General features: G+C 35.2%; 1 long non-coding RNA gene across 1 annotated transcript; it reads right to left on the bottom strand.

Moving 5' to 3' along the window:
- Nucleotides 1-3,839: 3,839 nt before the first annotated feature.
- On the bottom strand, nt 3,840-4,581 carry LOC144569594 (uncharacterized). Its single transcript, XR_013516101.1, has 2 exons — nt 4,250-4,581; nt 3,840-4,094 (listed from the first exon to the last, which is right to left on the bottom strand). It is a non-coding gene; the product is annotated as an uncharacterized LOC144569594 (long non-coding RNA).
- Between the last annotated feature and the right edge of the window lie 8,398 nt (nt 4,582-12,979).

The raw sequence follows: 12,979 nt of genomic DNA, 5'->3' as shown, positions 1-12,979 counted from the left end.
TCCATTAAGACTTAATCCATATTTATAATTTCACAATAAATTGTTATGTATAGCTCAAAATATCCTGACATGTTAGTACATTTCTAACACTATTAAGACCACGTCAATGATTAAAGAAACTTTCAATGATTTCGCCTGCGTGCATGGAGTTTATAAACGATTTTATAATAAAATACTTTCTTGTACAGTTTATAAATAAGAAACTCTTATTCATGAAATCAAAATAGAAATTAACGCTTCAGATTAGAAACTATAATAATAGCAGGGGTAGAGATGCTCTTACACAGAAGCCGATTTACATGAAAATCAATTGCCCCTCATATTTTTGTATTAAAATTTATTATTTTAACTTTATATTGTAAAATGATAACTGACAAGTGACATTAAATTACTATACAACCTTTCAATTAATAAATAATTGATCCCCATTTAAATTTTTTTCTGCGTTCGTCTCTGCTTAATTACCCATATGTAGCAATTATAAAAATCTACCTAAGTTACCCACGTGATGCGGCAAACACTATAATTACCAATAAAATTCATCAACAAAAAATAGTATGTTCATTAGATCGTATAATGGGGCTTTTAATGAACACGAAATGTCATTATAATTCTCAATTACATTGCATTTGAGATGAAAGACTAGATCAAATGAAAAGGCATTCTCCCAGAAACACACTTCAACAAATTAATAATCGGAAAATGTGGCTGGCAAACAGCGAAGCTAAATAAGATCTGGGATTAGGCGATTAGCAATAGTCAGTTTATTGTATATATCTTTCTAATCAACTTTTTTTATCAATATATTATGGTTTTCTTAAAAAAAAGTGGATAACCACCTATTTTATTAGAAACATAATTGTTCATACAAAGATAGGGACACAACTTCATAGAATAAAACTACAATAAGAAGATAACATGAAAACTTAAGAGAAGAAGAAGATGGATATTTGAAATGGTTTTGATTTTATTATTTCATTGCTTGATTTACATCTCCAGATACCTTCAATTTATAGAGTTGTAATCTAACTACAATACAAAACCAGTGCATACAAAGTGACAAATAGAATTACAGCTCATACAAACAGATGGAATCAATCCGTTGAGATGTCATCTTGTGAAGCCGGATCTTCTGTGGCAGAGGCTTGCTGAATCAGTGTTGTAATACCCCCCCCCCCCCCCCCCCCCCACAAGCTGATGGGACAGGAGTCACAGTAAGCTTGTTGCATAGGAACCGAAATCTTGGTGAAGGAAGAGACTTAGTGAAAAAATCTGCCAGCTGATCATTAGAGCACACAAAGCATACTGAGAGTTCTTTTGAAGCAATTCTTTCTCGCACGAAGTGGTAGTCGATTTTGACGTGTTTTGTCCTAGCATGAAACATGGGATTGGTTGCTAGAAAAGTGGCACCAATGTTATTGCACCAGAGAGTGGGTGGATGTGGTAGTGGGATGCGAAGTTCTCGAAGTAAGTATTGCAGTCATAAAATTTCGGTGCATGTGATGGCTAAGCTTCGGTATTCAGCCTCAGTGCTAGAATGTGATACGGTCAATTGCTTCTTAGAACTCCAAGATATGAGGTTTGGTCCCAAAAATATGCAAAAGCCAGTGGTGGAGCGTCTATCGTCTGGACAACCAGCCCAATCAGCGTCAGAATAAGCATCGAGTAAGAGAGACTTGGAGGGTTGTAGAGTCAAATCATAAGACATAATCCCTTGGAGATACCGTAGGATCCTTTTTACTGCTACCCAATGAGGAATGGTAGGATTGTGCATGAACTGAGACACACGGTTGACTGCAAAGGAGATGTCAGGCCTGGTAATTGTTGCGTATTGGACTGCCCCAACAATGCTGCAATAAAGATGAGGATCTTCAAAAGGAGAACCATCGGTAAGAGAGAGTGGTGTGCTAGCAGTCATGGGAGTGTTGCTGGGTTTGCATTGAAGCATGTTGGTTCGGGTAAGGAGGGAGTGGATGTATTTGGTTTGTGTAAGGTGAAGGCCATGAGCACCATAAGTGACCTCTATACCCAGAAAGTAGTGGAGTCGGCCAAGGGTTTTGATGGCAAAGTGAGATTGGAGATGAGAGATGCAGGATTGAATAATGTTTGAGTTGCTGCCAGTGATGAGAATATCATCCACGTAAATCAGAAGAAAAGTGCTATGGCCATGAGCAAAAGACATGAAAAGAGAATGGTCACATTGAGAGGGTGTGAAGCCGAACTCAAGTAGGGCTGAGGTGAGTTTGTGAAACCAGGAGCGGGGAGATTGTTTGAGACCGTATATTGACTTGGAGAGTCGACATACGTGGTGAGGTTGAGAGGGGTCTATAAATCCCGGAGGTTGTGACATGTAGACAGTTTCGGCTAGGTCTCCATGCAAGAAGGCATTTTGAACGTCAAGTTGTTGGATGGGCCATTGATAGGAGACGGCTAGGGATATTATGAGGTGAATGGTGGTAGAGCGAATCATGGGACTAAAAGTGTCATGGTAATCGACGCCTTCGTGTTGATGGAAGCCTTTGGCAATGAGACGGGCCTTATAGCGTTCAAATGTGCCATCAGAATTACACTTGATCTTGTAGACCTATTTGCAACCTACAACATTCATGTTAGAATCAAAGGGAACAAGTGTCCATGTGTGGTTGTGAGCGAGAGCATCGATTTCTTGAGCCATGGCATGACGCCATTTAGGGTCGGTATTGGCTTGTTTGAATGTAGTGGATTCATTATCAAGGGTTACGGAAAAGGCAACATGGTTGGGAAACGTGCGAGGACGGCGAGTATTGTCTCGTGTTCGAGTTATCATGGGATGAGTGGAAGAGGGCTGGTGAGTAGATATGCTAGGATCGGTATCTGTGTTTGGGGGGTTTAAGTTTGAAGGAGTTGCTATAGGTGAATTCAGATTTGTTATTAGGGAATTTAGTGGATTGGGCTGAGGAGTAGAGTTAAGGGAATTCGGATTGGGCTGAGGAGAGGGAATTTGCGAAGTGAGCTGAGGAGTGGAGATTTGTGGATTGGGGTGAGGAATTGAATTATTGGGCTACTGGGAGCTAGTTTGTGAAGAGGCTTGCGCAAGTAGAGAGAGGCTGTTGGTGCTCAATGTGAGACAGAGAGGCACAGTTAAGTTTAGGTGAGGCAAAGGGGAATTTGGTTTCATCAAATTGAAGATTCCGTGAGACATAAACTTTATTAGTATCCAAGTGCAAGCACCAATATCCTTTTTGAGCAAGCGCATACCCAAGAAAAATACAAGGCAAGGCTCTAAGTTGGAGTTTATGCAAGTTGTAGTCACGGGTGTAAGGAAAACAAAGGCAACCAAGTACTCGTAAAATTGAATAGTCGGGAGCTTTGTTAAATAAGGTGGCGTATAGGATGTTGGAAGTGGAAGGAAGATGGTTTATGAGGTATATTGTACTTGAAAAAATTTCATCCCAAAACTTTGGTGGTATAGAAGTATGTGACATTGATGCAAGGGCAAGTTCAATAAGGTGACGGTGTTTCCGTTCGGAAACGCCGTTTTGTTGTGGAGTGTATGGACAAGTTGTTTGGTGTTGTATTTGAGGGAATTGAGTGTGTATGGGTTTATATTCGGTTCCGCCGTTGGTGCGAAGTGTTTTGATAGTGGTGTTGAGAAGGTTTTCGATTTGAGCTTTAAAGAGAGCGCAAATTTTTGGTACTTCACTTTTATGAGACATGAAGTATATCCATGTAAATTTTGAGTAATCATCGATAAAAAGAACATAATAATAGTAGCCATTAAAAGATTCAATAGGGGACGGACCCCACACGTCGGAATGCACAAGTTCTAATGGAAAAGAAGAAGTAGAAAAAGAAGCAAAAGGTAAATGGTTCGACTTGGCCATGCAACAATCATGGAAAAGTTCGAGTTTATGTGAACTACAAGGTAGAGAATAAGAATTTAAAACTTGCAAAGTAATAGCATGAGAAGGATGACCCAATCTTGCATGCCAAGTGTTAGCCGAAGTACGCAAACCGAGAAAAGCTTGAGGAAATCGGGTTTGAGAAGACAAAGAGAGTGTGTAGAGTCCACTAGAACATGGGATGGTGATGATTGTTGTCTTGGTGCGGCAGTCCTTCAATTCACAAGAATTAGAAGAAAAATCAAGGGTCAGATGTGGATTATCCCGTAACAGCCTAGATATACTCAAAAGGTGTTTAGAAAAATTTGGAACATGAAGTATATCACCGAGTTGAATTAAATGAGAAGAAATAGTAAGAGAAGAGGAACCAATATGTGCAATCGGAAGGCCAGTTCCATCCCCAATTTGCAAGGTGTCTTGACCGGCATAGTTGTAGAAGTTGGTGAGATTGTTCAAGTCGCTCGTGACATGATTAGTCGCGCCGGAATCAAACACCCAATCCATAGGTTGTGGAGAGGCAGCAGCTGGTTGGGTAGAGTAAGCCTAAAAGTTCGGCCTAGGCTTGTACTCAGGGTCAGGATCAAATCTGTACCAACAAAAACGAGCTAGATGACCAACTTTGGTGCATATCTGACAAGTAGGTTTGGGTCCTGTTGGCCTAGAAGCTGAACCGGATTGGGCCCCATTTGGATTGAATGGAGGTCTGTTTTGAGTATTGGGCCGTGGATAAGGAGAGTAAGGGGGCGTGGAGTATGGGGTGTAGGGAGGAGAGGTTTGTTAGCTTGCTGTGAAGTCGGTCGGGGGTATGGATGGTAATTGGTCTTAGCGGGTCCAGATGGATAACGGGTCAAGAGGGCTGACGGGTTTGATGCAGAGGGTAGGGAGGGAGATGCTGTTTGAGAGTTGAGGCGAGATTCAAAGGTTAGAAGCCTACCATGGAGATCGGCAAAGGAGAGAGAGTCGTGGTAGGCAGTGGTGATGGCTACAGTGAAGGAGTTGTATTCAGTAGGGAGACTGTTGATGATGGCCACCACTAGGTCGTCCTCAGGTATGGGATGCCCAATAAACGCCAGCTCGTCAGAGATTCGACGCATTCGCTGAAGGTAGTTGGAGCAAGACATGGTACCTTTGATTGTTGATTGCATCTGGCGGCGAAGTTCTGAGATCCGAGCTCTGGATGTAGAGGAGAAGGTGGTTTGGAGGCTTGTCCAGAGGTCAAAGGAGGTAAGACAGAAGATAACCTGAGCCTGAATCGGTTCTGTAAGAGAAGAGCGTAACCAGCCCAGTAGTAGCTGATCCTGACGAGTCCATGGTAGGAACTCAGGGTTGGTGATAGAGGCGCCATTTTGGGTGGTAATGGTGGGGGAAGGTGGCTGAGAAGTGATATATTTGGAGAGGTGGTAGCCATGGATAAGAGGGACAAGCTGAGATTTCCAAGTGAGATAGTTGGCGTCGGTTAATTTGGTGGAGATAGGAGGGAAGACATGGATGATTGGATTTGGAGTTTAAGGAACTGTGATAAGAAGAGAAGAAGAGGTTTGAGGTATTTCCATTATTACGGCTCTGATGCCATAAAAACTTAAGAGAAGAAGAAGATGGATATTTGAAATGGTTTTGATTTTATTATTTCATTGCTTGATTTACATCTCCAGATACCTTCAATTTATAGAGTTGTAATCTAACTACAATACAAAACCAGCGCATACAAAGTGACAAATAGAATTACAGCTCATACAAACAGATGGAATCAATCCGTTGAGATGTCATCTTGTGAAGCCGAATCTTCTGTGACAGAGGCTTGCTGAATCAGTGTTGTAATATAACAGCATAAAACAGCTACTACAAAATATAAGGTCATAGCTAATACAAAATGTGGCTAATCATAAGACTATAAAAGGTAAGTAGAAGTAGCAGAACTATCAATCGAAGAAGGGCTAGAAGCTGCAGTAGACGAGTTAGTAGAGGAAGAGAGGGGGATTAAAACTCCATGGTGTCCAATAGATTAAAATGCAGCATCAATATCTGCAATTTCAGCTCGAGCTCTAATATAGGGAATGAACCGTAAATAATCCAGATGGAGTCCATCTCCAAAATATACTATCAGGAGAGGAGTCAGTAATAAAAGAATTAGGGAGTAAAGTAGAAAGATGTTGCCATTCCGTAAGTAATATGCCTGTGAGTTGTCTATTGAAATGAATTGTAAGATGATTAGAGGAGAAAGCATTGGACACCAATTGGTGTTGATAAGAGGCAGTCCTAAAGAGATGAGGGTAAAGACAATATAATGCACACTCCCCTGTCCATCGATCTAACCAAAAAAATGTACTCTCACCATTATGAATTACACGTCTTATTCCTATATCATAGACATCTAAGTTGGCTAAAATTCTAGACCATAAGGAAGAGCAACGAAGTACAGATAACCCATTAGAACCATATTTAGCAGATAGTATTAACTTCCACTTACCAGTAACAGTTGGGTCTTTGAAATGAAACCATCACTTTCCTAGAAAGGCAATATTCATTGTATTTAAATCTAAAACTCCTAATCCACCTTAGTCCTTTGGTAAACAAATAGTAGTCCAGTTAATAAGATGATACTTTCTCCTACCTTGGCATCCATCAGACCATAAGAATTTTTTCCTAATTCGATCAATTTGATTCCTAAATCCTAATATCGACAGGTAATTTGTATAAAGAAAGCCAATATAGAGGCAATGTGGATAGAACTGAATTAAGTAAAGTAACCCGACCGCCAAGAGAAAGTAAGGATCCCTTCCACGTTTGTAATTTGCTATCGAATTTTTCAATTAAAGGAGAGCAATCGGAAAGTTGTAATCTCTTCCAATGAAGATGAACACCTAAGTAAGTAATTGGAAGGGAAGAAAGTTTACAACCTAGCTCATGTGTCAAAGAATTAGCATGAGCATCAGAAATGTTTAAAGCAACCATTTCACTCTTATCAAAACTGATCTTTAAACCTAAAATAATTTCAAAACCTAATAAAAGAAATTTTAAGTTCTCTAACATAAAAGAATCAGCTTCTAAGAAAATAAGTGTGTCATCTGCAAATTGCAAATTTAACACCTTGTATTGTGAAAGGAACCTAGACCAGAAATGAAACCACCATGTTGAGCCCTATTTAAAATTTTATTTAAGGCATCTGCCACTAAGTCAAGCAAAAGAGGAGAGAGGGGATCGCCTTGTTTAAGGCCCTGTTTACAAGAGAAATACTCCCCTTGATCTCTATTAAACGAAATACAAGTCCTACAACATTTAAGGATATCATGAATCCAATTAATGAATAATAAACCAAATCCTCTAGCATGTAATATCTCAAGTAAAAAAAATCTCAATTGACCTTGTCAAAGGCTTTTTCAAAGTCTAATTTAATCAAAATATCATTTTGTTTAGTCAATCTAACCTGATAGAGTATCTCATGGGCACAAACTATATTATCTCCAATTAATCGACCTTTGACAAAGGTTGCTTGAGAGTCATCAACGAGAGGATCCAAAACTAATGATAATCCATTAGTAAGTAATTTAGTAATCATCTTAAAACTACAATTAATCAAACTTATGGGCCTATAGTTCTTAATACAAGAAGCATCCGTCTTCTTTGGGATTAAACAAATGGAAGCCAAATTTAATTTAGAGATATCAAGTGTTCTGTCATAAAATGCTTGAAACAATTTAAGGATGTTTACCAATTATGTTTACGTTTCTCCTTGTTTCTAATGAATGACCTGAGCGTTTGCTTGGAGTGTTTTCACTTTTCAGGAAAGATGACAAATTAAACCATTGAATGCTCGAAAACGACCCGAACTAGAGAAATTAATTCGTGATCGGGCGTAACATGTGAAAGTGAGATGCTATGTCGATCGGTACCTGCATGCTTCCAATTACAGTATACATGCACACAGCACACTGATTTGGACAGTGGATCGACAGCATGAAATATGAGAATCTGTTTCCCTCATCATCATGTACTGTATCTAATTGTCCAGTAAAGACTAAAGAACGGTCTGGATTGTAATACCAACCGGATAAAAAAGAATTGGATGGCTATTTAAATGTAGGGAGTCTGTTTTGAGATTTGTGCTAGAATTAAAAAACGTTATGAATTTGATAATTCTACGTACAATACTGAGGGTGATTTGAATTCGAAATATGATGGGGGGATCGGATGCACATTTTTTCGTAAGAGGATCTAAATATATATATATATATATATATAGGAATATGCTAGCATGCTATGCATAGCATAGAGCCCCTCCATGCAACGCCTTAAATTTCGACTTTTCAAAATCCTAACGGTCGATCCGAACCGTTCATCTTGTTCTCCATATTAATATGTGTTTGGGGACCAAATTTTACATATTTTGGAATTTTTTTACTATTTCTTTAGATTTATTGAAAATCGCTATTTTCAGCAAATCTGGACCATAAAAAAACTGCGATTTTCAATAAATCTAAAGAAATAGTAAAAAAAATTCCAAAAAATATAAAATTTGGTCCCCAGACACATATTAATATGGAGAACAAGATGGACGGTTCGGATCGACCGTTAGTATTTTGAAAAGTCAAAATCCAAGGCATTGCATGGAGGGGCTCTATGCTATGCATAGCATGCTAGCATATTCCTATATATATATATTTTTTTTTGTGTGTTGCTTCTATTTTTTATTTTTAATAATATATTTTTTAATTTATATATTAAAATAAAATCATCAACTGTGATCTATATTTTTTTTAATACTTTTAGATTTTGTTCTTATATAAATTAATAAGTTGAAAATGAATTTTAACTCTTGATAATAATAAAAGTAAAATTAAAATATTATAATTTTTATATATGTATAGTGAAAAAGATATAATTTGCATCTAATATTTTTTTAACATTTAAGTTATTAAAGTTTTAAAATGAAGATATAACAGAGAGTAAAAGTAAAGGTAAAACCGTCCTTATTTCTTTTTACAAGATTTGGTGGATTTTTTAATTTATAGATACAATTTTCTTAAAAGTATTTGATGGATTGAATTTGAACTTACGTTTTGGATTTTTTTTTTTTCACTTTCCAAAGTCTTATCATATAATAAATCATTAAAAAAAAGAATTGGACTCGATATCTTTCCCACAACGACGAACGAGCATCAGGATTCAAATTGTCATATTTAACATGTTTTAAAGAATGAGGCTATGGTAATATGCATATTACTATGAATCTATATTTATTTTTAAAGTTAAAATAATCAATCTGAACTATTAAATATGATTTATATATATAAAATATATATACTTGAAGATTAAATTTTATATTTTTTTAGAATTTATTTATTATATTTTAGATATATAGAAAATTAGTACTTTCGTAATTCCATAATTTTTAGATCAATTGATTTTTACAAAATTTTTGATCAAGTGAATTCTTTTAAATTAGTATATTGTTATTATATATTTTAAAAATCAAAATGGAGAAAACAAATGTAGTCCCTAATGACACTTAGAGGGGATTAAATAGAGAGTCTCACAAACTCTTAGATTTGTTTCGGTTAAACCCTCTAAACAGATAAGTCAAACAAGTGTGTACAAATAAATTAAATAGAGTAGAGTTTAAAGAAATTTGACACATAAGCTGATAACAGAGTTCGCGCATAGCGATAATAGTGGTCAGTTATTACAGCTATAGCGGTCGTAGCTGAGTTAGAGCACTTTTATCTCATAACTTAATTAGCGTTTATGGTCGAAAAAGCTATACCGTAGCTATAGCGCTGCTATAGCTAGCTATTTATAACACTGGTTTGAATTTATGTAATCATTTTTTTATTTTTTGAAAAACTGATAGAAGAACTGATGCAATCTTGAGAAAGGCAATATTGAAAAGCCTTCGAAGGGGAAGATAACATTTTTACCGACAGATCGGACGGTTAATAATTAAAAGCGTCGCCTTTTAATGTTCCTTGTCTTTTTTTCTTTTTTTTTTTTTTTTTGAGAGAGAAACCCGTAGGTAAATGTTCCTTGTCTTAAAGAATGGTTTAGTTGTTGAGTGTACCTGAGCTCCATTAACTGTTTAAAGTAACCATCCCGCAGATTATATATACGGAGGCAAAAGACGATATTATACAATGCTTAAACACAAGTAAAAAAATTGACACAGGCTTGTTATCTAGTCCTTATCTTATAATGCATACTTTGATAAATATTTTTTCGCATTTTTTAATGAAAAGGCGATGTGTTCATTGTTCACTATTACGACTTATGTTATGCAGGGTTGGCCCTGCTGCAGGGCACTCAGGATCATCGCTTCAGACTCTTAAGACCTAAAAAGTTCATTTTATTTTTTAATTTGTATATATTATTATTTTTTAATATGTATATATTAAATATAAATAAAATATTGAAGGTCTAAATTTTGTATATATAATTAAAGGGCTTAAATTTTTCTATAAATAAATATAATCTATTGACATATCAATAAAAAAAATTTATATATAAATGATTTTTTTTTTCCTCTCCGGATCTCAAAATCTTTATGACCGATCTGATATTATGTTTGACATATATTGATAATAACTAGTTTGATAACCATAAAAAATAGCTTTTTATTTTTAAAACCCAACAAGTATATTATGTAAGTATCACTGTTCATAAATTGACATTTCAAATTTGTAGCAGTCCATATTTAACGTATTTGCTGGAATATCAAATAATCTTTAAATTGCATAAAATCAACAAATTATTAATATATAAGAAAAACAACATTTTTATAATTTTTTATAAATCATTATTTTGATATGATTTGAGAATGTGCGTCAAAATTGTTAAGATAATTAGCCGTTGTCAAAATTTCCATCACTTTATATTTGGATAACTTTTCTAGAAAACATATTTGTCTTCTATCTAATTTGGTCATGAAGTTTAATTTATTAAATTCTACTCATTGCACTAACCGATTATTTAATTTTAATCCTTTCATCACATTAATCTCTTCTTATCCATCACAAATATTTCATTTTGTTTTAAGTTTGAGACTGAAGGTTTCTAAATACGTATGTTTACAGAAAATGTATGTAAGGACATGGTTTTGGGCTCTGATGCATCATGCATTGAGACAATATACATGAACATATGCGCAGTATGTGCAACACACATAGGAGGGCCAAAATCATGTTTTAAGGAAATTTTTTTACCGAACAAACGTATCTAGAAAAGTCGTATAAAGTTTTTATTTTTTTTAAAATTTTAAATATTATTTTATTTATTTCAAAAATCAGGATGGACAAATAAAAATTTCCTTTTCCCCTTCTAATCTCTAGTCCGCATCGTCTGCATTAACTTAAAATATCATCTATTGAGTTAACGTATCTCGGCCGTTTGATTTTAAACGGAGTCGATCCGGCTACAGCTTATAATTCAGGAGCTTTTTAATATTAGTGTAGATCTAGTATGCACATATCTTAAAGTGAACCGAACAGTCCAAATACATTATTTCAAAAAATTCTTTTTTGAGTTAATGTAGAGGATACGAATTCCTTCTCCTAGGTTAATTACCTTATTATCTTGCTTCATATCACCATCTCTATTTTATTCTTATGAAATGTCGACAATCTCATCACATAACCGATTCTGCACGAAAATAAATCTGCTGCGATTCTAATCTCAGCCGTTTATATTTTTGAGATTCGTGCACAAAAAATATATCTTTTTAAGATTCCCACACTGTAATAAATGAATGATTGAAATTGAAATCGCAGGACCTGCGATCCTGTAAGATCGCAACAGATTTGCTTCCATTCTGCACTTCTTCAAATTCTTCATAACCTCTTTAAATATCAAGCTTCTCCTCCATTCCCAATTAATTCCCTCCAATTATGGGGTTGACATGACTGGTCATAATTTGTCAAATTATAAGGCCCAAACATGATTTTTGTTTTTATCATGCACTAAAAGCTTTTGAAATGATGGTTGAAGTCGTATGTGAGGGTAGACGATGGGTTATGATTTTGTGAATAATCAGGGACCTAAGCGTAAATATACAGACATTTTGAATTTTGAGTATAGGAGTTGGGAAAGAGAGAGGTGTCGGCAATGGTGGTGGGGCAGCGCTAAAGTGAAGAGGCACGAGGGATCATATAGGAAAGGGAGAATGTGTGACTGTGAATAGAAATATAAGCAAACAGAGTATAAAATCAATAGTTCAATACAGGTAATGTAAAACAAAGTTCAATAATTAAAATCGGATGAATCAAAATTTACCAACCAACAACGAATATTGGAAAAATTGAATAATCTGAGAAAACAATTACCCTAATGTTTTTCGATATTATTTCTTGATAATAAAGTAATGGTTTTAATAATTACTAAAAATGATGAGAGGAATTATTAATTATAAATGGTACAATCTGTTTTTACTTTTATTAATGAAATCAACGTGTAAATAAAACATATGCACCGTTTGTTAGGACCACTCATCTATCTTTAATATTAGAAAAAAAATTCAATAATACACCTCATATATAATCAAATAGCTAACTGATAAATTATACAATAACATACCATTGGAGTAAGGATAAAAACGTCCTAAATCATCTTTACATGTTCTTTTCTTATAATAATTTTGTTAAACATAACTTACATTTTGATAACAACTTGATGAAATTTTGTTATGATATATATATATAAATTTGATTCAGGTTCCATACAATATTGAGTTATCATTATAGATTGTAAATTTTACAGGCAAATAAATGGACAGATTCTGTACTACGATTTTTTTTGCATGAGAGAGAGTCCGAATTTGGCAAAATTTGATCTCATTCTCATGTAGTGAAATTTGTGATATATTTTTGTCATTCATTTAATGAAACACAGGTTATTATAATTCTTGACAATCAGGATGGACATAATAGGGGTAATGATTTAACAGATCAATTTTAGCTTCATACAGCGCATGAACCATATACAGTGTTGTTTTAATTTGATAGTTAGTGTGCTGCATGAACCCAAAACGTCTCTGTTAAAATTTTTACCCCATAATTGTTCTCTATGCTAATTTTAGCAATCACTCGTAAGCCCCGCTGTCTCTCTCTCTCACT

The sequence above is a fragment of the Carex rostrata genome, chromosome 18 (assembly GCF_964058835.1).
Source record: "Carex rostrata chromosome 18, lpCarRost1.2, whole genome shotgun sequence".
Lineage (NCBI taxonomy): Eukaryota > Viridiplantae > Streptophyta > Magnoliopsida > Poales > Cyperaceae > Carex > Carex rostrata.
This window is presented reverse-complemented; position numbering and strand designations above follow the sequence as displayed.